Consider the following 11,274-nt stretch of genomic DNA (forward strand, 5'->3'; position numbering starts at 1 on the left):
GACGACAGGCAGAGGTCCCAAGCACCCCCCCCCCCCCCCCCCCCAGGGTGAACAGAACAGAACCAACATAAATGTATTGCAGATATTGTTAAATAAAGTTCAATAATTTAATGTATTGCAGATATTGTTAAATAAAGTTCAATAATTTTATGTACACATTTTAGAATTAGTCTGATTCAAAGGAGAATCAGAAGGCTGAATCCTGACTGACAGAGGAGGAGCTGGGGATGGAGGAGGGTAATTAGCTACTAAGCAATGCATAAACTACTGATAATACTGAGGGACCTTATATATGAATGCTTAGATAGGTGTCGTATTCCTATAGGTAGATGGGGATCAGCTGAGAGTCAGCTGATGCGAGCTTGACTAACGTGACCTGCCAGAACTAATGCTATGATTGATATTAAAATATCTTGTTTAGGTTGGAGCTACACAATCATGCCAACTCAGAGACCTTAACCTGAGATACTTTGTGAGATACCTTAAATGGACAGTTCACCCAAAAACGAAAATCTGACATCATTTATTATTCACACTATGTCATTCCAAACCTGTATTACTTCTATGGAACACAAAAGAAAAATAATGTTTTTTTCAATGTTATGTTTAATGTTAATGTTTATTTAATGTTATTAATATACATGCATAATAATAATAATATCAATATGCAAGTTACACATACAAGATATACAAAAATAATTGTTTTCTTTATCAGTATTTTTGTCTTTCCAGTAAAAATCCTTAAAAGAAGACAAAAATGTAACTGAAATGACAAAACACAAACACAAAGTGCACATCAAACAATAGCGATCAGGCAATTATAAAAGCATCCCGACAGTCCTGCTAGTCAAGCTGAGTTAGAGGTTCCCAAATACAGGAAACAGGCGTTCACACCTCCCATTGGCAGTAAAAATTTTGAAAGGCATTAATGCAGGCGAGGCCTGTTGGGTCACAAAGGGAGGCTGTTTGGAGGCTGCAAACTGGCTGTAGGGAAGCTTAAGGCCTCCAATCCCTGGAGAAAAAGCATTGCCACTGAGCGAAAAAGAGAAAAAAAGTGGCTTTGATGGGGACGGGATTGCCAGACACAGGTAAATATGTAGAGAGAGAGCAGCCACTCGGGCGAGTAAATCTTGTGAGTATTTTTGTCATATGGATGAACAGATTAGTATGGGCAAAGTCATTAAATAGCCTAAAGGATGTGTGTTCAGGTAAGCAGACGCTTCGGTGTTGAACAGAATGATTTGCTCCTGATTTCCATCCGTTGTTAATTGTATTGTGATGCACTGAGGTGGGAACAATCGAGGAAGGGAACGCTTTCAACAAGATGAGTTTGTTTTCACATGCGGTACGCACACGCTTTGGCCCGCCATCAGACGTTGGAATAGCATTCAGACTGAACGTTTTTTCCCACTTAGCCAGCTGACAATGCACAAGGATGTGAAAGCAATTATTTGTTTTCCTCTGAAACTCAAATTTGTCAAAGGAAACGCATTTACACTCATCGGAACTGCCAAAGCAGTTGACTGGGCGCCATAATGGCAGGTAAGCTGTCTGTCTGAAGCCCACAGACAGATTTCTTGACTGGAACAAACTCAATTGAATCCAACGCATGAAATGCAAAAGCTAGGCCAATTTAAAACAACACTATTTAACACAATCACTATTCTCATCTGCTCCTGACAGTCCCTTTGGCGAGCACAATTATGTTAGTGTAAAAGACAAGGTCCAAATGGCTGAACCCGTTTCAGAACCTTGGACAGCAACAGTGACAGCCTGAAGACTTGGGAACTAACAATGTGACAATTAGACAATATGTGCAAGAGTAATAACCTGTATTAATATTTGACATGAAATCTAGAACTAAAATTCAAATGATTCAAACCAAATTTTTATTGTATGAAAAAAAATACATATTTAATTTTTTTACTTTTTACATAATTTGTTATTTGTATATACTTAAATAACAAATTATTTTATAAATTATTAAATAAAACAAAAGTATAAACGACAACAATATTATTAATATTATTATAAAATACAAATAAAATAAGTATAAACAACAACTTATTTTTAGTAATAATTGTCGTTGATATAATGTTATAACAAAAATAACAGTAATTAAAAAAATAATGATTATTACTATTATTGTTGTTAATTTAAAGACTATTATTATTATTAATAATAATAATAATAAAGAAAAATTTAAGTATAAACCGCAACAACAACAATAATAAATATTATTATTACTTATATTTTTATTTAATAATTTATTATAAAAATAACAACAACCACTATTATTATTATTTATAAAATAGTTGTTGCAAATAACAAATAATAATAAATAAATAGATTTTATTATATAATATATACATAAATATTTAAATATAAATAATAATAAATATTAATTGAAAGCAGATATAATTAATGTGACCAAATATACCTCAAATATAAGCAGCAACAACAACAACAATTCAAATTATTTTTATTTTTATTATTGTTGTTGATACTATATTTATAATAAATTATATAATAAAAATAAATATATAATTATTATTACTAGTACTATTATTAACTTTATAATGTTAAATAAATATAAAAAAATAATATATTAAATGAAGGCAGATGTGTTACCACAGAAACCTACAAGCTATGTGAACCAAAAAAAAACTAAAATAATAAAATAATATACTAAAGTGGTACAACACAAATGACAACTTGTTAAAGCCTATTACCAGTACCCATAATCCTTTCTGTCAAATCTTCCTATTGAGGTGTTTTACAAAACCAAAAACGCCTACATACGTTAACAAAAAGCGGGGAGAAAAAAAAACTCCATGAAGAGAACAAAGGCAAACATCTCTAAGCCCTCCTGCACTTCTCTCATGGAGAGATGAAAAAGAGGAAAGCTTCCCTTGTTAAATATGTGGCCTTGTCGTATGGGTGTGCGTGGGTAGGTGTAGCTAAAAGCGGCGCTTTAAAACAGGATTTGTAATCTTCAGGCTGTTACTCCCAGAGAGCTACTGACTGCTGACTACTCACTACTGACTTACCAATCCAGTGGGTGATGGTCTTACTAAAACCCTGTAATTCCTCATTTCAAAATGATGCATAGCTTGTATCTGAGTAAAAATACTTATTTTACTCTTGCACATCGATTATGTCACAACAGCCTTACTAAATCAAATATACAAGGAGCTGTGGCTGAACTTGCGGCTGAAAAATATTTTTGCTGCATGTTCAGTTTAGCTAATTAAAATGAGCTAATGCAACACAGTTCTTGGACATTTTGTCAACTTAATTTTGTTATGTACAATGAATTTAAATGTGTAAAATGCAGAGGCGGACAGTAGTGAAGTATTTTTACTTTACTCAAGTAAATTGAAAAAGTATCTGTAGTTTATCAGTCTTTTTCTTTGGAAAACTTTACTTCACTACATTCCAAAGCATAATGTCATACTTTTTACTGCACTTCATTTCATAAATAAAAGTTGTTGTTTGTTTTACCTTTAATACTTAAGAACATTAAAAATGTAGTACTTCTTTGTACTCAAGTACATTTTTGAATTACTTTTACTTGAGTAAAAGTAAGAAAGTAATAGATTTCTAATGTCATTAAGTATTAAATTATATTTAATATGAAACGTAGTGCAGTAAAAAGAACAATATTATGCTTTGGAACGTTGTGAAGTAAAGTTTTCGAAAGAAAAACACTCTGATAAAGTACAGACACCTGAAAAGTACTTTTACAGCAGAGTAAAAATACTTCACTACTGTCCGCCTCTGGTCAAATGTAAGTTTACTTAATACATTTACAATTCATTAGTTGTTTTTTTGTTTGTTTTTTGTTTTTCAGATCCAGGCCAACCCAGATATATTATTAATACTTAGTTATTTTAATTTATTTATTTATTAATATTATTTTTTTGTATAGTAAAAGGCTGTCTCATTCGCAGCTCTCTCACCAGAAAATCTGTTTCCAACTCCTCCCTTACTTAAAGTACCGCAGAGAGATTCATGGAGCACTTGTCTATTTTTAGCCCAGGCTAAGCCATTTAAATCTGTGCCATGATCTTAATTCGATACCTGAACTTAATTAAACTCATCCCCAGGACCAAAGGGGCTTGAATGTAGCCAATTAGTCTCATAGTGCAAATGACGACAGACTGCTTCATTTATTCTTGTGTAATTTCTCGGTAATGAATAATGCATGGTCTGTTTTCAGATGCTGCCCTCACAGATAAGAATGAGGAGATCTGGCAGAGATGGCTTTTTGTTTGGTTTGGATTATGTAACGATTAAATGTTTGCTTATGACATACAACTTCTTGAAGAGGAATAATACGCATAAAACGAGTGTGCCATGAAATACGTAATGTAATGCGTGTTGTAAAGATCGCGAGTAAAAACTAAAGAAAAAGAAAAGCTTACAGCTGCATGAGTCGTGACTGTCACGTTAGCCTGATGGGACCAAACTCTCTTTGTGATTTTAAAACGTAAGACAGTACCCAGATTTGAAGACTACAGTAAGATTTAACTTCTACTGTTAATAAGATTTTGGTAGGCTACTATTAGATGGATAGCCTAAATGTCCTTATTCAGATCTGCTACCTGTTTTGTTTTTTTAAATGGTATATCAAAATGTGTATATTTTTTAAATGTGATTGTTGGTACATTTTACCAGTTTTTACCATACTTTTAAAACAAAAATTAAAATAGGAAAAATATGCAATATGAAAATAATTGAAGACAAAATGTGTTTTACTGAGAAAAAACAAGATTTGGTTTTTAAAAAGCCTTTTTCCAAAAGGTACATCTGGAAAAGGGGGGTCGTCTTATATTCAGCCCAATACGGTAGTTTGTTTCTTCAGCGGAAGAGGTTTGGGGAAATTTAGCATTGCATCACTTGCTCACCAATGGACCCTCTGCAGTGAATGGGTGCTGTCAGAATGAGAGTCCAAACAGCTGATAAAAACATCACAATAATCCACAAGTAATTCACATGACTCCGGTCCATCCATTCACTTCTTGTGAAGTGAAAAGCTGTATGTTTGTAACAAACAAATCTATTATTAAGTTTAACTTTAATTAGTCACTTTTGGCCAAATACAAGTCCATAATCCGCTTCCTCCAGTGAAAAAGTCCATCCCCTGTTGTACTCTCACATCAAAATCCACCGATATATATCCAAAACAAGAACTGTTTCGGACTGTGTTTCACTTAGAAATGGTACTTGATCTGTGCATATTTCTCTCCTGATTCAGGTTAGATTTTTTACACTGGAAGAACTGGTTTGAAGTCAAAAACGTCTTGATGCATTTGTTTAATATAAACATGCAGCTTTTCACTTCATTTCACTTCAGGCATTAACTGATGGACTGGAGTTGTGTGGATTACTTGTGTATTATTGTGATGTTTTTTATCATTCTGACGGCACCCATTCACTGCAGAGGATGCATTGGTGAGCAAGTGATGTAATGCTAAATTTCTCCAAATCTGTTCTGATGTAGCATGAGGACAGCCTGAGGGTGAATACATTTTCCTTTTATAATTTTTGGTTGAAATATTCCTTTAATGTTTAAGAGTTTAGCGTGACATGGGGATTAACAGATTGATTGATAATTATTATAAGCATTTGTTTATTTCAAGAGACCAGTAAAATCTTTAACAATACATTTGATTACTATTATTTGTGTGCATTGTCTATTTGCTTGTTCATTAGTTGATTAAAGATGGATCATAAATCAAAAATGTAATTCTAAGCACAATTAGCCTTATCAATAAATGAGCCCTATACAGCTTCCTAAGTGATTGTTAAGATTACACAGAAATACATACAGTCTCATTTTATACCTACACTAAATTGCCAAAGCGATAAAGCATTTCATATGCTGCACACCTTGTGTTGTTTTCCCTAATGGGATACAATCTGGTCGCCATCACATTAATGAGGGACATCTTCAGCGTGATGCACTAACAGACCCTGTCCTCCCTGACAGCATATAGTCTTTCAGAAAAGAAAACAAGGAGCAATAGCTCATTTCCTTCAAAAACACACTGTGGGATAAACAGAAATACTGTGTGTAATAAAACTGCGATATAAAGGCATAAATTAATCAAAAGAGAGAGAATACATGGCAAATGTGATTTCAAAACACACATAAACAATAGGTAAACTACTGTCTAGCAAGACGAAGATGAACACTGCAGCACTGTTACAGTAAATGTCTCAACAGAACTTAAAACAAGATGGCACCGTTGTGTTTGCAAGGGAGAGCACGAGTGTGATGTGAGAGAAATTAAAATACTGCCCGTTTCATGCAAGTTGATTTTACATTTATGGTTGTTTGATGAATTTTCACAGGCGAATGTAAAGTATCTTTCCGTTATGAGTTGGACGAGACTTCATCATTCAGGAAAAAGGTGGATACATTTAATTGAGGGTGGGTCGTGGGTGGGCAAATAAATAAATGAATAAATAAATAAAATTATCTGAAAACATTATGAGTTTGGAAAACATTTTGGAAAATAATAACGAACGAATTACAAAAAGATATATGATTGGACTTGAGATGATTGGAGATCATCAATAAAAAGAAAGAACAACAAGATCAATACCACTCATTTTATTATGTGGTTAGTGACAGAATCGTAAATATTTCTTACTCAATTTACATTTCCTTGTTATCAATGTATCAACATTTGCTCAATTACAGAACATTCTGTCATCGCAATACCTTTCGCCTACATGGAAAAATGGCGCTCTGGCATGCAAATGAGTTTCCACTCCCTCTCTGCCATTTTTCCATAGCAGAATACTGGGAAAGTGCCAAACGGCTTGGACAAACCTTGAACTAGGCTGTTGCTCTTCCTAATGCCATGATGGAGCTGCACTGAAGCATGGATGGTCCCAGGATGGATGACCACAGGAGCTGGCAAGCAGGTGAAATTAGAGTCTATGATGCCTCTCTATGGAGAACCCAAAAATAAAGCCTCAGAGGAAGCTGACCCTTAGGAGCCACTACTGCGCATCCACCGACGTACAATGAATGTGGTGTTATTAAACACCGGGCGGCCCTTAAACACAGACGAGAGCTGCAGGATGTGTGAACTGTGGGGTTCATGCAGTCTGTGGCCTTTTTAAAGTGAAATATAATAAGCTGGCAGCATATATCCAGTGTGCATTGTGTAGGTTTACAGCTATTTATCTTTTCCTGTTTATGTCTGAAATTTGTGTTTAATAACCTTTTGGATGTGTAACAGGAAGTCATTCCCCTCAAAATAAGCATTGTGGCAGTACCACGGTACAGTGATGGTATCTGATGGTAAAACTATGGTACTGTGAAATACAGCATGATACTGAAATTCATGGTTATTTCAAGAAAGTGGTTTGTAAGTGTCATGGAGGTGTACTTGGATATATATAAAATAATACCCAAAAAGTACATGCCCAAAAAGAACATAGTAATACTATGGTACTTTGTGCGTTGTATGTTATAGAACTATTTAACAAATGCTTTTTTGTTTATTTATATGCCATGGTGCTACATTGTACTTTAAGGTAATTAAAATAATACTAGGGTATATGTTCAAAATACGATAGTACGTTTTGGTACCTCTTTTGTATTATATAGTTTGCTTGCCATAATTATATACCATAGAATTTAAATGATACATAAAAAAAAAACAATAAAACACTGTATATGTATATATATATATATATATATATATATATATATATATATATATATATATCTCTGTGTTTGACTAACAAAATTCATACACCATGGTACTTTTATGATAACCCAAGATACTTCAATGGAATACCCTATCAACATGGTGCACATCTATAATGAGATTTTAGATATATTTAATTTTAGATATATTTAATGTAATATATATCAGCAATCATAATTACGTAATGCATACCATGGTATTTAAATGGTAATTCAAGTTTTTTTTCAAAGAATTCCATATACAAAAATTATGGTACTTTTATGCAGTGCATATAATGCTTCAATTTGATTACCACATTCATAAATCACTGTAATTATATGATATAACAAGGCACCATTGTATTGTCATCAGTTGTTATTGCTAACTCAAACTAGTCTTAAGCTAATAATCTTTTTCATAAGCTGAAATAAATCTAAAATAAAATATAAATATTTGATCTATAAAATAACAAACAGATAAATATTAGATATAATACAATTCTAAACCTAAAAACTTATATGAAAATTAGAAATATTGCCATGGCTACATACAAAATATATGTTGATATAATATATATATATATATATATATATATATATATATATATATATAGGGAGCGCCTCTGCGTGACCGTGTCCTGAAGCATGTGTGAAAACCATCCAATGGAATGCCAAGACGTCACGGGCGGGGTGACGTATAGACTGACCACCCAAAGGGGCGTGGTAAGCAACTATGGCCGCCACATACAACCTTAAGGTGGAGGGGGTCAACCCTGTGGAGAACCGTCCCTGCAGGATCTCCAGAACTGAACCAACTGGGCAGTTAACTGGGACCAGCTAATGATTTCTGCACCATGAAGTGAACACAGCACACTTCAAGGAATACAGTTTCCCCATGGAGGGAGATCTGGAGTGGAGTATGGTCTCAACAACCTCGGTTGAGAGACCGGAGTCTATGAGTTGGGCCCCCTCAGAGGCCAAACCCATAATTCCAGGTGGGGATGAACGATTCCATCACCTGACCAAGTCAGAGGGTCCCTCCTGATTGGAATCTCCTAGGGAGAGCCATTGAGGAGGGACACTAAGTCCGAGAGCCAATCTCGGGCTGGCCAGAATGGGGCTGCTAGAAATAGACAGACCCTGTCCCGGTGAACTCTCTCCAGAACTCCTGGGAGCAGAGCAATCAGGGAAAAGGCGTACAGATGCAGTCTCAACCGCATCTGTACCATGGTATCTATTCCAAGAGGAGCTGGATGTAAGAGGGAGAACCAGAGTGGATAGTGTGAAGTCTCAAGACGCACAGTGATCCACCGCCTGGTTCACTACATCAGGGTGGAGCCTCCATTGCCCGGGCCTCAGCCCCTGTCTTGACAGGATGTCTGCTCCCTGATTCAGGTGCCCAGGGATGTGGTATGCCAACTTGTATAGTGGGCACAAGTGCAGACCCCCCTGGGGGTTGACGTAAGAGACCACTGCAGTGTTGTCTGTGCGGACAAGCACATGATGGCCCCTCAGGTCTAAAAGGAAGTGTTTCAGTGCACAAAACATTTCCAGGCAATTTATGTGCCACGTGAGATGGTATCTTTCTCACAGACCCTGGGCAAAGCGGCCACTCATGACCACTCCCCAGCCCGTGAGGGAGGCGTCCGTTGTTAGCTTAACATGACGACAAGGAGCCCCCAACACCAGGCCTTGTGAGAGGAACCAAGGCTTCCTCCACATGTCTAAGGCACGTAAGCATCGCAGCGTGACCTTGATCATATGAAGCGGGTTGCCCCTTGGGGAAAACCCCTCGGTCCTGAGCCACCACTGCAAAGGTCTCATGTACAGCAAGCCAAAATATATCACATTGGATGCTGCTGCCATCAGACCAAACAGTTAAGGGAATCAAATAATACAAGCAGGAGACAAATGTGCCTGCATCGTTGTTGACACCCATACAACACTGAGAAAAGTGGTTCTCTGTGTGAGAAAGCACACTGTTCTTGGTGTTCAGCCTTAACCCCAGCTCTTTCATGTGAGCGAGAATGGCATCTTGATCCATAAACTACCATCTGCTCTGACTGAGCTAATATCAACCAATCATTGTTGTTATTTAATACGTGGATGCCCTGGAGTCGCAGAGGAGCCAGAATTGCATCCAAGCACTGGTGAAAGTGTGGAGTGACAGTGCTAGGCCGAAAGGAAGAACCCAAATATTGGAATGCTTTGCCACCAAAAGCAACCATCAGGAACTTCCTGTATTGTGAAAGGATCGATACATGTATGCATCCTCTCTGGTGACAAACCAGTCCTCGGATCTGATGTCAGCATCTTGAATATGAACGTTTTGACAGAACGATTCAGTCTGCACAGACCTAGAACACAACCCTTCCATCCTTCCACAATCCTTCCATGGAACGTTAAAGTACCGGATGTAGAACCCGGACACCCTCTTCAGAGGAGGAACACGTTATGTGGCCTTCTTGCTCAGAGAGTAACTACTTCCTGTTCCCCTACCAGAGCCTGCCAGGGACACACCACCTGCAGGACCCATTGAGACACATTTGGCAGAAGTTTCCACGCTACCAAGAGGTCTACTAAGGGGACCAGACTCTCGAGGCTGGCCTCTGGTGTATTTGGAGTAGTCAATTTGGCACCCTGAAGCAGATGACAGGCAAGGAACTACCGACCATTATTTTGTTGCAGACCCATAACCCCTCGGCAAGGCGAGATCCGAGCCACTCGATTCTATATTGCATAAGACTTTCTTCCCTCAAGAAGCAATGCCAACAGGAGCACAGCTAAACATTCCAGATAGTGCACACTTGTACACGTCGGGACATTTTATGAATGAGCACAGCCAGCCCCCTCAAGAGCTGAATTTGTGTGCTCCACTCCCAAACAAACCACACATAAATTGCGTATATCCCCACCCATGATGTAGCGAGGGCAGGGAGAATCAAGCGTTCTAAAATTCAAGAGATTCAGGTGGCGAGTCCTCAATCTCTTCTGTATCAATGCTAACAACATCAACCTCCTCAGAGGAAGATAGTTGTAACATCAAGCTTTCACTCAGAGGGGGAAGAGACTGCAGAGTGGGCTTCCGAACCCTGAGTGAGAGTGCTAGATCCAGGGGGTGAAGGCGGAGAAAGGGCGAGGCCCGTCTCCAACCCCTCCGCTAGATCCACATGCGATCCCGATGATTTCAATTGCCGCCGTGCCTCAGGAACGTCTAGGTTACTTGTGTAACCCTCGTTCCCTGAAGGAGGGAACGGAGAAGTTATGTCAGTCGTGACTGACGAATTGGGATCTCGCCCATAGCGGCGCAGAGCCAGCCATACTGCTTGCAACTCGAGGCAGTTGATATGCCACTGCAGTCGGGGCCCCGACCAGAGCCCCGCAGCTGCATTCCCATTGCACATGGCACCCCAGCCCCTGGCAGAGGCATCTGTTGACACAACAACATGCCTGGATACTTGCCCAAGGGACACCCCTGTCCGAAGAAAGGCAAGATTTGCCCACGGGCTGAGGGTCTGACGGCAGAACGGGGTAACAGAAACCCGGTAAGTGCCGTGTCGCTA

At 37.9% G+C, this 11,274-nt stretch overlaps 1 pseudogene; it reads left to right on the forward strand.

Moving 5' to 3' along the window:
* Positions 1–8,825: 8,825 nt before the first annotated feature.
* Positions 8,826–11,274, forward strand: part of LOC107586428 (uncharacterized) — a 15,201-nt pseudogene continuing 12,752 nt past the window's right edge.

The sequence above is a fragment of the Sinocyclocheilus grahami genome, unplaced genomic scaffold (genome assembly GCF_001515645.1).
Source record: "Sinocyclocheilus grahami isolate Dianchi unplaced genomic scaffold, SAMN03320097.WGS_v1.1 scaffold81.1, whole genome shotgun sequence".
NCBI lineage: Eukaryota > Metazoa > Chordata > Actinopteri > Cypriniformes > Cyprinidae > Sinocyclocheilus > Sinocyclocheilus grahami.